The sequence below is a fragment of the Fringilla coelebs genome, assembly GCF_963513975.1.
Source record: "Fringilla coelebs genome assembly, chromosome: 13".
Lineage (NCBI taxonomy): Eukaryota > Metazoa > Chordata > Aves > Passeriformes > Fringillidae > Fringilla > Fringilla coelebs.
In genome coordinates, this window is record NC_140039.1 from 19,046,139 (window position 1) to 19,066,293 (window position 20,155).

Below are 20,155 nucleotides of genomic sequence, written 5' to 3' on the forward strand. Positions count from 1 at the left end.
TGACCTTTCCAGATGTTTGTTTGAGCAGCGTTAGTGCCACTCCTGCAGAGACCTGCAGAGGGATTTTGAGGTATGCATCCATTTCTGTATCTGCAACTTATTTTAAAGACTAATAAAAACTGAAATTATGCTTCAACCTCACAGCAAAGATCTTAATCCTAAATGTGCACCCTACATTTAACGAAATCTGCTTTAAATTCCCTAATTATGCACCCCAGAGCACGTGGCTTCAAACTGAGAGTGGGTTTAGATTGAATGTGGGGAATAAAGTCCTGACTGATGGTGCTGAGGCTGCCCTGGGTCCCTGGCAGTGCCCAGGGCCAGGTTGGACACTGGGGCTGGAGCAGCCTGGGACAGTGGGAGGTGTCCCTGCCCTGGCAGGGGTGGCACTGGAGGGGCTTTAGGATCCTCTCCAACCCAAATTATTCTGTGACTGTGATGCTGTGTTTGTGTACAGCCAAATGGAGTGTTCTACTTGGAGGAAACGTGAGGTTAAACCAGCATGTGCTTGGTAGTGTTTGTGGGTGGGTTTCCTATAAAAAATTCTGTGGGACCAGAATAGAAAGTGAAATGGAATTTATTCTTCAGAGTACAAGGTCGAAGTCAGCACTTGATTCTGCTCTTGATACTTAAAAAAAAAAGTTTAAAAATTATTTCTTTATGGTATCCAAGGTTCTCTGTCAGCCTTGATTTTTAAACCTCAGGGAATACTTGAAAGCTTGCCTAGGGAGAGCTTTCTAATACAGCATGGATTTGGGGTTGTAGAGACTAGATTTGGACTTAAAATGTTCAAAAAAGTCTTTGAGTTGAGTGAATGGAGCAGAAGTTGTTGGATTTCGGGGTTAATTTATGGGCAGCAACTTCTGCTGAGGGACCCTGCAAGGGCATTGCTCCCAGTGGGAGAGCTTTGCTGGAGGACAAATCAATCCTGGAATCCTCTTGCCTGGAATCCTCGTGTGTCCCAAATGGAGCTGGGACAGCAAAGCCCATGGGCCTCTGGGGCTGTCCTTGCCTGCAGCTGCCTGAGGCAGCACAAAGCTTTGGGAAGGGATTATTTGGGAATTATTGCTGCTCTTTGCATTGCTGCCCAGCTCCAGGACTGACTGGGGTTTCTTTTGAAAATCCTTTTGGATCTACTGTGAACTCCCACAAAGTGAACTTTTTTTTTTTTTTAAATACAAAAATTGTGTTCAGGAGGTTTCCAAGGCTGGGGCACCTCTGCAGCACCAAGTATTGTTTTTTAACACTTCAGCAGAAATACTCATAGCTGGAAGAGTAAATTGGAATTGTGTTTCAGTTGATGCCTGGCCTGGGGGATGCAGGAAATGGGCTAAAATAATCTGCTTCAGCCTGTGAGTGGTTCTGTGTGAGTGCTGTACTTTGGTCAAACAGTTCACTGAGAGGCTGCATCATGACTATCCTGGGTCTGGTACAAAAGAATCAAGCTTTTATTTTTAGCTTCTTTGTTAATTGTATGTGAGGGGAAAATAACCAACCCCAAGCAAAAGCCTGATATAGTCTTGATTCTGTGAGTTTTCTGTTGCAATAGTTAAGTGGCAACACAGTGATTTATTAAAAAAAATAGATTTTTTTTTCTAGAATGGATGCCTTCTATTGACTGCAACACCCTTCTGCACTCCTTTGACATTTTTCATGCATACAGTGCACTTCTAGGAAGAGTTTAATGGTTATTTGCATCTCTGCTGTCTCAGGTTGTGTTTTTCAGTGAGACAGTTACAGATTGCTGCTGGCATCCCTCCATTACCAATGGGAGGCCCATGTTGTGTAACTTGTAAACTCTTGTTAATCAACTTTTCATCCTCATTCACCTCAAGGACTTCTTGAAGTAGTTCTATAATCCTGTGGGAAGCAAAATACAGGGTGTCAAAAGGGAAGAGAGAAAAGCAAGCAGAGCTGTGTGGGCCAGCAGCACGATGGATGCGCTGGGGTGACACGGAGGGGACAGCGAGCCCAGCTCAGGAAGGGACAGGGACAAGGACAAGGACAGGGACAAGGATAGGGACAGGGACAGGGATAGGGACAGGGACAAGGACAGGGACAGGGACAAGGAAAAGGACAGGGACCGGGACAAGGACAGGGACGAGATGCGCGGCCGGCAGAGGCCGCCTCGGGAACGTGGGATGTGTTGGGACATCACAGGAGCTGCCACAGCAGCGCTGTCACAGATCCCGGTCCCAAAAACAAACCCAGTAACCTTCCACATTACACAAACCTGGGACTCCTTTATAATTTTAAATCCAGCCCCTCTAAAGTTCCCAGCTCTGCAAACTTTCCTCTCGAACTTCGCCCCTGATTTCGGTGGGAGCTGAGCCGTTCCTGTGTTAATTCTTTGGCTCCAGGAGATGGAGCTTTAGAACAGACAAACATCACACTGAGGGAAAACGGGCACGGAGATGCTCCAGGAGCAGCAGCCCGAGAGATAGGAGGTGCAAAAGTTTTTTTGCTTTTCTCCTGTCCTGATTTGGAAAGATGTTAAGGAGATGCTTTGTTCTCCATCGGCTGAAAGGCTGCTCATGTGGGAGACAGACACTCCTGCCTGCTCTTGGCGTCACTTATCTCCCTGGGAATCTCAGCAAGGAGTGACAGTCCCTGCCACAGGGGCCTCTCTCTCTCTCAGGCAGTTTCCACGGCCAGGATCTTGCCTTTGGATGTTCTGCTGCTGGGGACTCCCCATAAATCTGCCCCTGGTCAGTGATTGCTGCACTCCTCAATTTATTCCAGGAGCGATTCATGTAAATTCCCCAATAATTCGGGGAGCAGGAGGTTGGCACGTGTTTTCCTTGACAAGGTGACTGAGCTAGAGGGTGATGCTCAAATTTGCTTTTTTCTTTGTTTTCCTGGGCCAGAGAGACAACTTTTGATGCTGTTGAATTAAGAAGAAGGTAGGATTAGAAAGTAAAAGTGTTTAATGAAAGAAGCAGGTTTTTTATAATGTGACTCGCTAAGGTGATGCTTGATTAGTCAAGTAGAAACACCTCACACTATTAGTAAACTATGAGTAACACCCTCCAGAGAACTACATCTATAAACCATAGTCACAGATAAAGAAATAATAATTCTTTAAATTGTTTCATCTAAGTTTCTCACAGCTTCTATGTATCTTCCCAGGATTTTCCTGGGAGAACTATCCCTCTCTCTGTTTAGAAGATATGTAATTACTGCAAACTTTGATTCTTCTCTTGAACAAGGGATAAACTTAAGTCATGTGGAAAAACACAATTCTGTTATTATTAGGCTCTTCTCCCTCTGTAATTGTGTAATTTAGAACAAAATTCACTTTAAACAGCAAAAGAAATACTCATACTATTGGACTCTCAGAACAGATCTGTGTATCTCAGAGTCTCACCAGCTTCTTTCTACTCCTGTTCTTTTGATTATTTATTCCTTTCTGCATTCTCTTTGACTTGTGGAGGAGCTGTGTGCCCTGCACCTCCTCCTCAGATTCCCCTCTGTCTGCTACAACACCCCACAGAAAATACAGGTCTTGACTGTGTGAGATCCTAAAGGGGGCTGTTCTCCAAGCACAGGGGTTTGGCTTTATCAGGGCATTACTGCAGAGCTCTCTGGGGCCTCTTGCAGAACCCTCACCAGGTTTTCCTCAGTCAGGGAGAATGCCTGAGGCACAGAGAGCTGTGTTGTGTACCTGTGTGTGACTGTGGAGAGGTGGGACCTTTTGGAACTAACTTACTCTAAATAGCCAGCTTCTAAACACATTTTCTTCCCAATCATTTGAGGTGTTTATAGTGGGATTTTCACCTTTATGTAGTTTTAAATTCTTACAGCATTTTTAAATAATAACAGGAACTTTCAATTTAGGAACTTTATGGATCTTGCCTGTGGCCATGGGGGAGGAATTTGCACTTGAGTGTGTCTGATGTTTCTCTGGAAAGCTGCAGCTCATCTCCAAGCACAGCTCAGCTGCACTTCTGCTGCAGGAATCTCTGCCTGGAGAGAATCTTGCACTGGGGCAGAGGTGTCAGCAGATTCCTCTCTGTCCCCCAGGCTGCTGTGCTTTGTGTGGCTCTGGAGGGGCTCTCCCCTTTGCCAGCCAGCCCTGAGGAGGGCAGGGCAGATGTTCAGAGCAGCTGTGCTGGGGGAGCTCTGGGGGTGATCCGTGGACCAGCTCGGAGGGGTCAGCCCTGGGATCTTTGATCAGGCAGAGCCACTCTCAGACAGGCTTGACAGGAATGCAGAATTCAGCCTGACAATGCAGAATTAAGCCCGACAGTAGAAGTGGCTTTTAAAACTTTCTCTTCCTCGCAAGTTTCTTTAACTGGAGTTCCAAATCTTGGCACACTTCAAGGCTTGTGATTTCTTCCATAAGTCATAGAGAGGGAGTGTTTTATACAACTGCATTTGAAAGAGAGGCATAATTTAATGTTGGAGGCTGATGCTTTGAAAGTATTTATGTGATGGGGAACTTGTCAGCTGTGGCTGCACAGCCTCCCTTTGACTGGCTGGTTGTTAAAAGCACCACCCCAGAGCCAGGGGTTGCACTCTGGACAGGCTTGTGCACATCTGGTGTCTTTTAAGCTTGTGGGAAGACTGGACAGCTCTTTTTTTTTTTTTTTTTTTTTTTTTAATCACCATTTTTTATGTTTAAGACAATCTTTGTAGAAGTGTAACAAGAAAATTATAACGCAGGAGAAAGGTAAAAAAGGAGAAACTGGAGGTGGGTGAGAAAAGGTAGAGAGGGAGAGGGAACATTCTGTGGCAGAGTGGGAATCCAGATCTTTTACTTGTGAGTACAGAAGGCTTTGCTTCCCAGAGCTCAAAGCATGAAATACTGTTTAACATTACCCTGTCCTTAGCCATCAGCTGGCTCTTCAAAGGATCTGAGTGTGTCTGTGTGGGCTTTGCTAATCTAAATCTACTGCAAATGGATGGAGGAGCTGGTTAACTTCTTGTGTGAAAGGTTATTCTGTAGCTGAAATTGCTTTAGGTGGCTCAGCTGTATTTTGTCAATAAAATGTGCCATCAATGGAGGAATTGGCAGTAAAGCTGCTCCTGTGAGCTTGTAAATGGGAAGCACGTTTGAAGGGCAGCAACAGAGTGTTTGGGAGATGTAGTTGGCAATTGTATCATCACCAAGGCTGCCTTTTTTTTTTGGATTCAGAATTTCAGTGTGTTTAATTGCAACGGGCTGATATGATTTACAGCCTGAACGTGACTCTCCCATCTCCTCTGGTGGCTGTAAAGTGAACAGTGTGGTGTGCACGGGTTCAGTGAAGGGCAGGAGAGAGGGCACTGCCAAAGGGTTCATGGATGCGCTGGGGATGCTCCCTGTCACATCTCTGTGAGGCACAGGGGGTGTGTGGGCTGGCCAGGGCACGTGGTGTTGAGTCCTTTTTCATTTGGGGTGCAGGAGATGGGAGGAAAGGTCTTGCCAGGCACTGAACCCCTCACACACTTCAGCAAGGTTAAGTGCTGATTTCTATTTCCAACAGGATTACATGGGCCAGGTTGTTCCTTAGTGCAGCTCCTCCTCCTGAAAACACAATTAATTAGTCTTGATAATAATGCTGCAGGCTTGTACTTTTTCCCCTAATGCCTTGTACTTTTTCCCCCTAATTTTAAGAGCGAGAAATGATGGTCTTGACAATAAGACAATGTCTTTCTTGGTTCTGAGGCAGATTTTGTGTGTCCTAAGGTGAACTAATTTATCTTATTTGCCCACTTGCTGCTTGCTGTATTTCTTTGGGCTGTATTGAGTGGCACCTACCAGCTTTTGCTGCACACTGTGGTTAATGCAATGAGGCCTGAGCTTCTTTAGGGTTTTCAGGTGTTGTGGAAATGGAAATATTTGTCTGGGGGTGGAGAGGCTGTTCCACCTCTGGCTTCCTCTGCTCTTCCTGTCCTGAGCAGCAGCAGTTGGGTACTCTGGGACAGAAGATTTGTTGATTCAGCCTTTTTTCAGCCTTGGCTCTTTACTGAAGGGTCCTGAGCAGTGGAGATGCTCTGGGATATGTCATCCCAGCAAGGTGGTTGTGCTCAGTTTGGCATTTTGGAGAGTGCTGTCCTGCCTGATGATAAAAAGACAGGATTATGGAGCAGCTGTGTTACCTCACTGCAGGGAGGGGAGCGAGGCGTGGGCTTGTGAAAACTGCTGGGGGATCAAGTGTCTGCTTAATACCAGGCAACCTAAAACAAAAATGATGTGTATCCAGACTAGGGAACTGACTCAAGAAATATGGAACTACTAAAACAAATCCTAATTGTAACTTTCCACAAACCTCAGGAAATAGACAGGTTTGTTCTTTGCAGCTTAAATATATATATTTTTTTTTATCATTGTCATGGTTTGACCCGGAAGTGAGTTTTTTTTTTGGAAAGTTATGGTCAAACCAATCAGTGGCCAGATGTGAAATTGGCATTTGGTGTGGCCACTGAGGATTTGGGTACGCCTCCGAGAACACACTCAGTGGGTTAAAAAGCAGAGGATTTAGAGAAGACCTTCCTCTTTGGAGTCCGGCCGGTGAGTTGTTCTGACCTCTCCCCTGCCCAGCGGCGTCTGGGCGGGGGAGGGGAGGCCATGCGGCCTGGGAAGGAAGGCCGGAGCCCCGGCAAGGTGCAGGGGTGGAGGAGTCCTGGGATGGTTTGGGCAGCCCCCCCTGGGAGAGAGAATGACAGAGACTGTGCAGGCTGGAAATTTGTTATCTGGTGCCGGGAGCACAGCCAGGAGGAGAAAGTGGGAGGGGGCAAGGTGCCCAGCCGTCAGCAGACCAGGCCGAGCTTGTAACCTTTTTGAACCTTTGGAAGCTTTTAAAACACTGATCCTCCCCAGCTGAGGAGTGAGAGGAGAAAGAGGATGGGAAAGAAGAAGAAGTTTAACTAGGTGAAGAAATGCTTGTAGATGAGAGTGCCCTAGGTGGAGGAGATGAGTGGAGTGGCTTTGGCTGGACTTTTCTCTTACACAGCCACGGGCGAAACCAAGTTCTTCTGATAATACAGAGACTGCTCCTTGGGGGAGGCGGTTGGCTAGAAGCCAGGAGTGACAAGGCCGCGAAGAGAAGCGGAGAGAACAGAGACTGAGGGGGAGGGTGTGGTGGAGCCCTCTGCCTCCAGGGAAGGATCTCTGTTCCTGTGAACCCCAGGCCCCAGGGGAGAGAATATGGGGGGGACAGGTGTCCCAAATGGTGAGAGGCAGCCACTTCTTGGAACTAGGCAAAGCATTCTTAAAAGGACCTAAGGAGCAGTTTGGATCCATGGACAGTGGTGAGAGCGCTGGACATGGAAGGAAGAATGGTCACCGCTACAGATTTTCTTCGGGCGGCTGCAGTGTGTGACGTGGAAGCACTGGGGACTTTGCAGTGTTTTCCTGGGGAGGCCCATGGTGTGAGAGGAAGACTCCTCTCTCCTGATGAACTGGGGAGAGTGTGTGTGAAGGAGGGTATTGGAATTGAGAATTGATGTGTTAGAGGGGATTTGTTTGTTTGGAGAGGTGGGGGGAGGAGAAGTGTTTTTGAAGATGTTCTATTGTGGATTGTTGTGTGTAGTTTTTCCCTTTTCCCCTTTTGTGTCTATGTAGATTAATAAAATGTTGTTTTTTTTTTTCCCTCCATTCCCAAGTTGGAGCCTGTTTTGTTCTGTTCCTGGGTCACATCTCACGGTAACCATTTTGGAAAATCCACCTTTCATGGGGGCGCTGGCACTGTGCCAGGGTCAACCCATGACATTATTGGTTCCCTGACCGGGAAATCGAGATTTAAGTAAGGGAGAAGATGGAAACTGTGAGATGGATCAAAAGGAATAAGAGCAAAGCATGTAAATAGATTGATTATAAAATTTAAGGATGGAGGTTTTGTGTATGTCAATTGAATGTAGTTTTGTTAATATGTTGGAGTGAAATGTGTGTTCTCGGAAGCGAGAGGTGGATTGTCATGGTTTGACCCGGAAGTGAGTTTTTTTTTTGGAAAGTTATGGTCAAACCAATCAGTGGCCAGATGTGAAATTGGCATTTGGTGTGGCCACTGAGGATTTGGGTACGCCTCCGAGAACACACTCAGTGGGTTAAAAAGCAGAGGATTTAGAGAAGACCTTCCTCTTTGGAGTCCGGCCGGTGAGTTGTTCTGACCTCTCCCCTGCCCAGCGGCGTCTGGGCGGGGGAGGGGAGGCCATGCGGCCTGGGAAGGAAGGCCGGAGCCCCGGCAAGGTGCAGGGGTGGAGGAGTCCTGGGATGGTTTGAGCAGCCCCCCCTGGGAGAGAGAATGACAGAGACTGTGCAGGCTGGAAATTTGTTATCTGGTGCCGGGAGCACAGCCAGGAGGAGAAAGTGGGAGAGGGCAAGGTGCCCAGCCGTCAGCAGACCAAGCCGAGCTTGTAACCTTTTTGAACCTTTGGAAGCTTTTAAAACACTGATCCTCCCCAGCTGAGGAGTGAGAGGAGAAAGAGGATGGGAAAGAAGAAGAAGTTTAACTAGGTGAAGAAATGCTTGTAGATGAGAGTGCCCTAGGTGGAGGAGATGAGTGGAGTGGCTTTGGCTGGACTTTTCTCTTACACAGCCACGGGCGAAACCAAGTTCTTCTGATAATACAGAGACTGCTCCTTGGGGGAGGCGGTTGGCTAGAAGCCAGGAGTGACAAGGCCGCGAGGAGAAGCGGAGAGAACAGAGACTGAGGGGGAGGGTGTGGTGGAGCCCTCTGCCTCCAGGGAAGGATCTCTGTTCCTGTGAACCCCAGGCCCCAGGGGAGAGAATATGGGGGGGACAGGTGTCCCAAATGGTGAGAGGCAGCCACTTCTTGGAACTAGGCAAAGCATTCTTAAAAGGACCTAAAGAGCAGTTTAGATCCATGGACAGTGGTGAGAGCGCTGGACATGGAAGGAAGAATGGTCACCGCTACAGATTTTCTTCGGGCGGCTGCAGTGTGTGACGTGGAAGCACTGGGGACTTTGCAGTGTTTTCCTGGGGAGGCCCATGGTGTGAGAGGAAGACTCCTCTCTCCTGATGAACTGGGGAGAGTGTGTGTGAAGGAGGGTATTGGAATTGAGAATTGATGTGTTAGAGGGGATTTGTTTGTTTGGAGAGGTGGGGGGAGGAGAAGTGTTTTTGAAGATGTTCTATTGTGGATTGTTGTGTGTAGTTTTTCCCTTTTCCCCTTTTGTGTCTATGTAGATTAATAAAATGTTGTTTTTTTTTTTCCCTCCATTCCCAAGTTGGAGCCTGTTTTGTTCTGTTCCTGAGTCACATCTCACGGTAACCATTTTGGAAAATCCACCTTTCATGGGGGCGCTGGCACTGTGCCAGGGTCAACCCATGACAATCATACAAGCATTTCATGATTTTTCTTGTTACAGCTGAGTGTAGGCTTAAGGAGCAATACAATTCACATATTCAGTTTATATTCATGAAGCACCTAGCAGCCTCAGCCACAGACCAGGGCTCTTTCAAATGAGATATTGTGCAGGTGTCTGAAAGAACAGTGAAAAGCCCTCCTACCACACTCTGCACTTTATCAGCTTCCTACAGCTTCAGACCCAGGCAGCTTCTGAGGGTTCAGTGGAGCCTTTAATCAAATCTCAGGGATGTTATGTGGGAATATCAGTTGAAAAACTAGTTTGGTGTCAGCAGTTCTGACCAACATGGGGCTGTTTGCAGCTCTTGCTCAAAAGCAGCAGCTGGTTTGGTTCTCTGCTGGCTGCTTGGGAAGGAGAGCTCTGGTGGGGAATTTACTCACTCACAGGGCAGGGGGCTTCAGAAGCACTGAGATGGGTGGGCAGGCTCTCCAAAAATCCACAGGATTCCACAAGAGTGCTGATAAATGCAGAAGAATTGATATTTTAGCTGTGGGCTGAATCTGGTGGGCCCTTGGGCTTTAACTTCTGGATTTATGGTGTTTTGTCTCATTAGATAAAATAAAATTGGAATTTAAAAAGAAGATCCAGAGTCCAGGGTTTTGAGGCTGCTGGGTGAAGGCTCTTGTAGCTCACAGGCAGTGAGCTACAGAAAAATGACTCTTACAGCAGCCACAAAAGTAGAATTCCGTGGCAGGACAAAATTCCTTGTGATCCAGAAAAGGCTTTTTCAGCCAGCCATGCAGGCAGGGTTTGGTGGTTTTCTTTTGGCCTGAGGAAAGACTTAGAAATATGAGATTTGATACTGTGGTGCTCAGGAAATAGATTTTTTTTTCTTCTGTTGCTCTCTTAATTATAAACCCTGGATAAATGTATATTTTGGTATAAATATTACTAACGTTGGCAGTAATAGAAGGTGAGCCTGGCAAATGTATCTATCAAGCCATTTCACAAGGTAATCATTTATGAACATGGCTCTATTAGTTTGTTTAGTCAGATGCAGAGAAGCAATAAAAGTGATTGACTAAAAACAATTAAAACAGTAAAAGTAAATTGTTGTGTGCATTAAAACCTGCTGAGCCTGTCAGATGAAAATTGTAGGTTTAAATGTGAAAATTAAAGCTATTGATTTTAACTAGTGTGTATGTGGCTACAGAGTCCTAATTTGTTCTAGTTTCCTTAGCTAAAAATTGCTGAGACAAGAATAAAGAGAATCCTGAAACTCGTTCCCAAAAAGACATATATGATAAATATTTGTCTTGTCTTGGGGAGATGGGAGTGTTTTTTGGAAGACTTATCTTAACTGTCAGTATCTTGACACTGCAGAACTGAATATAAATATTTACCAATAATGGCAACTTATTGTACTTCAGAGAAGGTGAGGAATGAGAGAGAGGCATGAGAGAAAATCCAGCAGTGGTAGAGACCAGATTAGAGGGCTTCTTGCTTAATTTATGTGTGTAACTTTACTGTCATTTTATTTTTATGCCCAACAGTAAATCTTGCATTCAGTGAACTATTATTTTTTAGTATTCAATTAAAATGGTGGCACAAAGAGAGGCTGTACCCAGACAGGTATTAAGGGATAGGGCTTGGGAATGAGGCTCCAGCCTGTGCCCAGGACTCCAGGCACTCAGGAAGGGCTGGGTCAGGAGCCCACTGAGCCAGGGCTGTAAACAAGAATTAAAGGTGTTGGCTTGCCAGTCTTCAGAAATAGGCTGTGGTGTTTGCTGGGTCCCCAGGACGAGCTGAGAGATGAGAATCTGACTCCTTGTTCTCAGAAGGCTGATGAAAAAGAATATAATATAATATAATATAATATAATATAATATAATATAATATAATATAATATAATATAATATAATATAATATAATATAATATAATATAATATAATATAATATAATATAATATAATATAATATAATATAATATAATATAATATAATATAATATAATATAATATAATATAATATAATATAATATAATATAATCTACTGGGGGAGTGTGTCTAGGTGTGCTTGGAGAGCCAAACATTGAATTAGGCTGGATCAGGTGGGCCCTTGGACTTTAACTTCTGGATTTATGGTGTTAGTAATATTTATATTAGTTAGTAATATATATATGTATATATAATATTACTATATTATATTATTATAAATCTATCTAGCTATCTAACTATATATATATAGTTAGTAATATTTATATTAGTTAGTAATATTTATACCATAAAGAAAGAGAAGGATACAGAGAGAAGGTTTAACAAGAATACAAACTTGTGACGACTCCTCAGAGCCCGACACAGCTGATGGTGATTGGTCATTAAGTCAAAACAATTCACATGAAACAAATCAAACCTTCACCTGTTGGATAAACACTCTCCAGACCACATTCCAAAGCAGCCAAACACAGGAGAAGCAATCAGATAATTATTATTTACATTTTTCTCTGAGGCTTCTCAACTTCCCAGGAGAAGATCCTGGGCAAGGGGATTTTTCCAGAAAATATCATGGTGACAATAGGTCACTGTGTTATTTCCTCTTTATATATCACCCATCTAGACTGTACAATGTGTTATTTGGTAGTTCTTGATCAATAGACAGAAGTCTTTTAAGTCTTGCTTTGAGGAGTGTAAAGCAGGTTTTCCAGCAGCCCTGTTTTTTTCCCCTTTTGGAAGCAGACTGAGAGTTTCTGTGACCTACAAACACTGAATCTATCTAGACTAACGTGAGAGATGGGGAAAGTTTGAATTTTTCTGCGTGCCTGAGCAGCCCAGAGTTCACAGGCAGTGTTTGTCTCAGTAGGGGATTTTTGGAATGGGAAATTCAGATACTGGGGCTGATTCATCTGAGCAGCGTGGCACACCACGAGTTCCTGTGAGCCTGTTCATCCCAGATGAGCTCCTCTGAGCACGTCCTTGCAGCAGACCCTGCAGTGCAGGTTACAGGGAACCTGCAGCCCCTGCACAGCTCTGAGGTGCCTCTTTCAGCCTGTCAAAACACCCAGCTCTGGCAGCATGCAGCGGGGCAGCATGTCAGGGATGGTGATGCTGAAATGCCAGCTGTCACCAACACGCTTTATGAAAAATCCTTTCCTTGGGGTTTTTCCTCCTGAGAAGCTGAGAGGGCTCAGGAACAAAATGCAAACAATGATTATCTGCTGCTGTGAGATGCAACAGGTGGGGCTGGGATGGGTCTCATGTGGTTGTTTCTAATTAATGGCCAATCACAGTCCGGCTGTCCAGACTGTCTGGTCAGACACAAACCTTTGTTCTTCATTCCTTTTCTATTCTCAGTCAGCCTTCTGATGAAATCCTTCCTTCTATTCTTTTAGTATAGTTTTAATCTAATATATATCATAAAATAATAAATCAGCCTTCTGAACATGGAGTCAACATTCTCCTCTCTTCCCTCACCCTGGGACCCCTGTGATCCCTGTCACAGCCAGCAAGGCAGCAGTGACACCTGCCTGGTCTGAGGCAGCAGTTTGGGGTTTTTGAGCAGCAGCTCCATCCCCCAGGCTCAGCAGGAGCTGAGCTGCCCAAGACAGAGCCCCAAGCCCCACAGGGCACCCCGGGCAGATGTCCCCTGTGCCAGGCTGGCAGGGTCCCCACGGGGTGGCTCTGGGCAGTCACAGGGCAGCGGTCACAGGGCGTCACTTCTGGGCTCTGCTTCAGCAAAGCTCAGGAGCATCTGCTGGGATGCTTTGCTGAATCAAGTTCCAGCAAAGAAACTTGTCAGAAGTGTTTTACCTCTTCCCATGCAACTGTCAGGGTGATCCTAATCCTTCCAGAAACTTCTGTGGGAAGTGTGTTTTCCTAGTAGTGACTCTCAATTCAAAGAAAGGTTTATATATTCCAGTTGTGAGTAAAGCCACACTAGTTTTTTCTACTTCAGACTTTTAGATTGATACTGTTTTTCTAGAAAATAACAAGAAACCTTTATTAAAAACAACATTAAGCCTTTGTGTCACGTTGGTGCAACAGCTTGTTTATAAAGGCATTGCCTTCTGCATCTTTATCATCTCTGTCGCCACCTCCACCTCTGGAGAATTTTCATCTGAAGCAGAGACTGTGAGGAAGAAGAGGAGCAAGGACAGAAAATTAAGCTAAAGCAATATTCTGGTGGAGCATGTTCCCTTTGTTTTAAATTCTTGGTAATGGTCCAAGTGATGACTGGGAAATGCAGTGTTCAAATGCAAAGGGGAAACAAACAGCATCCCCACCAACTGAGAGGGTCCCACTGCTCATCCAACAACCCACAGCTTACTCCTAAAGTAGTTTTACCTCATTTTCCATTAAATAATGGAAAGCACTGCTCAGGCAGTGAGCCTGCTAGACAATGAGGATAAATGTGTGGCCACAGATGGACAATAGCTTTCCCCAGTATGCTAAAACAACAAAGTGAGATACTTAAATTTTATGGCCTTACATATGTAGTCGTTGTCCTGACTGTGCATTTTCATATAAATAATAATTTATTCACACCAATTTTATTTTCACCAGCCCTAAAATTCAATGTGTTTTATGTTTAGCATTATCACAGGAGGAAACTATTCCCTTGAGGGCAGGAACTTAGTGAATTCTCACATAAGCACCACAGCAGCATTTCCTTCCTTGTGGAGACTGCAGCATTCAGCAATTCCAGCCCTCCTGGGAGCTGTAGTGTGGCACCTTTACAGCAAATAATTGGAGTGGTTGTGCTCCTGTGTGCTGTTACTGGCAATGCCACCCTGAGCATCTGAGGCAAAGGACTCTGAACATGAATGTGAACCTCTGAGGCTCTTCCAAAGGGGAATGTCCCCACTGAAGAATAGGAATAACACTGATTTTCCCTTGAATGGCTTGCTGGAGGCTGGAGAAGATGCACCTCCTGTGGGATATTAGGATTATTTTGACTCTTCTCCACGTGAACCATGGGCTGCTCTGCAGGGAGCAGCAATTCAGAGTGAACACTCATTTCTGCACTGGCTGGATCTCCACATCTTTGGTAACATTGATTCTGACATGAATTCAGTTTGGCACTGAAAGCTTGGCTCACCTGAGGAGATGATGAGGTTTTGGGGGACCAAATTTTGTGATTCTAAGCATTGCAGAAATTCTTGTCTGGAATTGTGACTCCTGCTAGTGTTGGAGCTGAGATGCAGTTAGAGGTGCTCATAGTCCTGGGTCACCTTCCTATCCAGAAAATGACTTAATTGGAAGCTTAGTTCCCAGTGTGTACCCTCCCCCCTCCAGATTTAGCCTTTATATTGTGGTGAGATGAACACAAACTTTTTGTAGAAGTGACTGTATTCCTAGACTCTTAATGCACCACGATGCTTTAAAATGTCAAGGTGAAATGCCACTTACTATTTGTATTTTCAGTCAGGATTGACTAACCTGTTACTTCAGGTATTACAGAAACTCAGTTTTAGCTCTTTTTCCCCCATGTATTGATAATACAAAATTCAACTTTGCTACAGAACATTACTCCATAACTTTCCCCGCAGTTTTAAATGCAAACTGTATTTAATATGTATGCAAATGACCTTTTTCATGGAAGTAAAATTTCACATAAATTGATAATTAGCAATTCAGCTTCTGCTGTGTAACGTGCATTGTGACATTAAAGTGCTAAACAGATCTGATTTTTAAAAAATTCAATGTGAACTATGACTTTTGGCAGAACATTAAGAAGCAGTGCAATGAAGCAATAGTAAGTCCTAAATGCATAGGCCTAGTCATCCTAAAAAAGTTTTTTTGATGACCATTAGAGTGGGTCCTAAAAGCTGAGTTTAGTATATGATCACCCCTGAAGTTTCCTGGTTAGTCTTTAAGTCTGTTGGGATATGTGGAAGGTTTTTACATGTATTTACCTGTGATTTGCATGCTAGAATCTAACATGAAAGCAGATTAACACGACATGGCAGAATGCCATTTTTAGTTGCACCAGGGTGCCCTGTGGTGCTGCATTCCTTAGGCTGCAGGTGGGGACAACAAAAGGTATTAAAAAGGAGCCAGGGTAAAATCTGCTCAGGGGCTGTTGGCTCCTCCAGCACCTGGAACCTGGGTTAGCTGTGGCACTGGGGGCTTGGGAGGTGTCTGCAAGCTCCAAGCCCTGCCCAGCTGTCCCTGCTGGCTCAGTCACTGCTCCCTCCACTGCTGCATTGACTTTTTTTCCAAAAAAAGCATCTGGATTTCTAAGTGTTGCTCCCTCAGCTATCAAATAAACCCCTTTGTTGGTGTGGAGCTGCCTTCCCCAGCGCCTCTTTGTCCCTCCGTGCTCTGCTCAGATGCAGGGGATGCAGCCTGAGCTGCTCCTCAGCTGGGGTGTAAATCATGAGAAATGCAAAGCTGGGCACTGTGTCATGCATCATTGTCTTTGGAACCTCTTTTTTTGGGCATCTTGGAGAAGCTTTCTGCACATCTGCCTCCTTTTGGAGAGAGAACTCCAGTCTCCCAGGAAAAATGGGACCACTCCATCGAGCTGAATTGAGGGGCTTGGTGGAAACCTTACTTAATCATAGTTATGGGCATCATTTCAAACAAAATATAAATCAGGCCAGATCTGTTTGAGCTAAAGCTCAAATCTGCCAAGAAGATTTGCAGACTTGAGAAAATGCAGTCCAATTTTTACATCTTCCACTGCAATCCAAACTTGCTGTGATTTGATCACCTTTGCAGAAACTGCACAGCTCCAACGAGACACCTTTTTTCAAACACTTCATTTAAACTTTATGCCACGAGAAGATGTGAACTCCCACTTCCTTCAGCTCTGCAAGGAAAAAAGTGACAGTGGCTGTTGTGTTTGGAAGTGTAAGTGTGTGTGCACTCACAGGAGGGGTTTGCAGAGGAACAGAATTTGGTTCTCTGTGTGGCTGGGGGAGGAAAATACTTGTGGAGTGTTCCAGTCCTAATTTAACATGTGCTGCAGTGAATGGCTGCAGCACTGCCAAGAGAGGAAATAGAACAAGATGTGATGTAGGGCAAGACAGCATTTCCAGAAATGAAGAGCTGTTTCTTCTGGGGGCTGCTGGTGGGCTGTGGATCTCCACTGGAGTCAGAAGTACTGAAAGGAAATTCAAGTTTTGTGTGCAGTGCTGCTACAGAGAATGGAGGTGCAGAACAAATCCAGAGTTTAATGTGAGTGCTCTTCTGGACTTCCCCAATTCTGGGATTTCACCTGGCCTCTCTGAGGACCCTGTGATGAATCCTGGATGAAGGGCTGGAAGATGGGTTGTGGCAGAGATGTGTGTCCTGCCTCTGGGGGCTTCAGGTCCTGGCTTGGCAGTTCAGACACAGCTACGTATAATATATATAAATTTATATATATATATATAAAAATATAAATAATTAACATGCTGGCTTTCAGTTGGTCTCCCTGGCTGCGGTTGATTTAATGAAGTTTATTTAATGCAGGCACTTAATTCCCATCCTGCTTTTCTGCCTTACTCTAACTTGCTAAGGAGTTTGCTTAACCATTTGACAAGAAATGATCAAATAAGGAAAGGCAGTCACTGTCAAACACCACCTCTGTGGTTTTGGCTAGCTAATTATTTTACTTCTTTCTTTACTCTCTAGCAAATGCTGGAAAAATAATTTTTGCAGATCTCTTTTTACTTTTTTTCCCAGTTCTAAGAATTCTTGTGATTAGCCAATGGTGGTTTGTTCTTCAAACGATGCTATGTGTTATAAATGAGCTTTTCTTTTTAAATATTTTTGCAGCAATAAGTTGGGGGTGGGAAAAGTGCCTTTGTTTGCCTAATCACATTGGCTTTATGGATCCATAGAACATCAGTGCCTTAATTACTACAAATGGATAATAAACACTTTCCTGGATAGGAGGATGGGAGAGGCACAGTGTGACTGTCATTAGGAACAATTGGATTTTCTCGTGATAAGTTGGTAAAAAATGTAAATACTACAAATAACTGCCTGAGGGCTTGTTTAGATAACGGTGCCAGGAACCAGGCAGCAAAACTGGGTTTTACAGAAATTGCTTCCTCTCTTGGAGCTGAATACAGAACAAGCTGGATGCACATTCTCACATAAGCTGCAATATTTTTCAGTTTCTCTGTGACCACTTTGCATTAAGATATCTGCTACAAAAAGAAAAAGACCTGAATCTTGGCAAAGGAGTGGTTAGGATTAAATTTTTGGGTGAAACCATCACAGGGCTGTTAAAATCACTGCACTGCCCTTGGATTCCCTGTCAATCCATGGGAAATTTCCTCCTTGCTGGAGCCCCTGGGAGCTGCCAGGTCACACAGGGGAGAGGGAGCGAGGCAGGGCAGAGCTGGGGCCAAAAGCCTGGCTGTGCTTTGGGGTGCTGGCTCTGACAGCCCAGGAGGGGAGCACTGGACAAGCTGGTCCTGCTGCCCAAGGGAGGTTTTGTAGGGAGCTGCCACACCATGAACTGGGGAGGAGGAAGCACAAGATAAATGAGCTGTGCCATCCTTTACAGGGGAGGTTTTATGATGCATTCTCCCCTGCCATGGACTCCCATCATACCTACCCCCTAAAATGAAGGCTGGTGAATAATGGTTTGGGCAGGCAATAAATACATAATGCAATGCCACCTCTGAACCTTGTAGCTTGTGTGTAGGTCAAAGATTATATGGGTTGTAATCATGATTTATGCCTTCAGTCTCTGGATATTTTTTAGGCCATCTTTGTTTGTCTGCTGGTATGACTTTAATTATTTAATTATTCTATTTTAGGAGGCCACTGTGATCCTTCTGATACTGCTGCAAAGCACACTTTTTATTTTTCTGAATATGAAATAACTCAAGCTTTGTGTTCAGTGTACAAAACCTTGTGTTTGTTAGGACAAGTATATTCAGAAAAATGTCGATAAGTACATGTAAGTGTCTATATTCAAGTTTAACAATTTGTTAAAAAGAGAACTTGATTTATTACTAGTACCAGACTTAACAATTGCCTGTCTCTGAGCAAATAATGTAAACTTCCTAATTGTTGCAGAACAGTAATTACACAAAGACATCTAGACAACTTCTGTATTAATTAATCTCTCAGTGGTTGATTTGAAATTTTTGATCTCAAAGCTTCCAAGATTAATGTTGTTTGATGGTAAAAGTGCATCAATCAAGCCTTAAGCAGAACTTGACACAATAATGTGACAGAGATGTTTTCACACCTCTCCTGGTCCTGTTTCTGTGCTGTACCTGAGCTCTGGGCTCACCTGGCTGTGTTTGCTCTCTGGTGACATGACAGCCAATATTGACATGTAGTTCCCCTCTTTGCTCTCCTGGCTGTTCAGCTGGCAGGACCTTTGCTGCAGATGAGTGGAGCCTGCTCCCAGCCCTGCAGGAAGGGCTTCACACAAAGCTCTCTCTCACTCCCAGCTCTCAGGCTGAGCTGCTGTGATGTGTGAGCACCTCGTGTCTGCTGCTGCAAGGCAGCTCCCAGCCTCCACTCAGAGCCCTGGACTGTTCCTTCCCTGTGCTCTGATGGTTGGAGTCTCCTGTTCTGTGGAGCAGTGGGTGCTCCTGGCTCACCTCATTCCCTGTAGGATCCCTCGGTGTGCAGCTTTCATTCTGTGCCTTTGCTGTACTTGGCAGAGTCCTTCTGTGCTCCCTGAGGATGCTGGAGGTGTTTTTCCCCTGGGAGAGGTTGGCTTTATGGTATCTGTGCTCAAACAGGGGTGCAGCAGCCAAAGGATCCCTGCATTCCTTCTCCAGGGGCATGCTCTGGGTGCTTTGTCACCTGGGGGCAGCGACTGATGGGATCCTTTCCCTCCTTCCCTGGTCGTGGAGTGTCCCTGGAAACCTCAGGCTGTGCCTCAGGAGGCTTTTCTGGGCTTCTTGGCCGGCTGTGGGATGGAGGAGGATGCTGGCTGTGGCAGGGATGGTGCAGTGTGTGCACTGTGAGTGCTGCAGCCGCTGCCACAGCCACGCTGGGAGGATGCTGGCACACCAAATCCTCAGTGCCAACTCCGTTTTTAAACCTGCTGCCTCTAAAACACGCCACCAAAAGATTCCAAAGCCACACTGCTGTCTGCTGCCACTGACATTTTAGTCCACTTTTAGCTGTACTAATGTGTTTTCACTTTGTGTTTCAGTCCTAATGGTCTGGATAATCCCATTAACTGTCCAGGAGCTGGAGCGTGGCCCATCAGAAGGAAACCTCAGGACTGCAGCACTCAAATGTAAGTGCTCCTGAACATATACAGTTAACAATCAAGTGTAATTGCAAGGAATAGTGCTTGCAATAGATGACTGCACTCCAGCCCCAGGGCATTGTGGCAGATGCAACATAAGGTTTAATAAACTAGGTCCCTGTTGCCACTATTACTATATAAGAGTAATAATAGCAGGGAGAGTGAAAACATCCATCAAAAGCTGACAAATCTGACACAGATCATACATATGCACATGCACAGACTAAAGATGCCATTTAAATCTGATGGAGCTGCTAATAAAAAATCATTGATGGTCTTAATGAAACATCATTTTGTGCTTATTACTCCTTTCACGTGAGGTTATTTTTGTGGAAACAATTATTTGAGTGTTGGAAAAAGGTGTTTGTAATTATCAAAGTAAAGAGCAATATGTTGCCTGATAAATCATAGACACAATAACTCTATCCAGGGAGCACCTTGTAGTAAAGCTTAGAGTCAAAACCAGCAGCATGGTGGATAGATACACTTATTTTTAGCACAGAGGCTGTGTGTCTTTCTTGTTGTGTATTCCACCAGGAAACCCTGCTAGACAAATGACTCTTATTTCAGTTTGTGGGTGGCCTCGTTGCAGATGGGCTTTTTTAAGAACCAGAAAAAGAACATATGTGTGATTGTAACGAATTTGTGTGTGGGGAGGTTTCTTTTTTAAACAATGTCCCAGCAGAA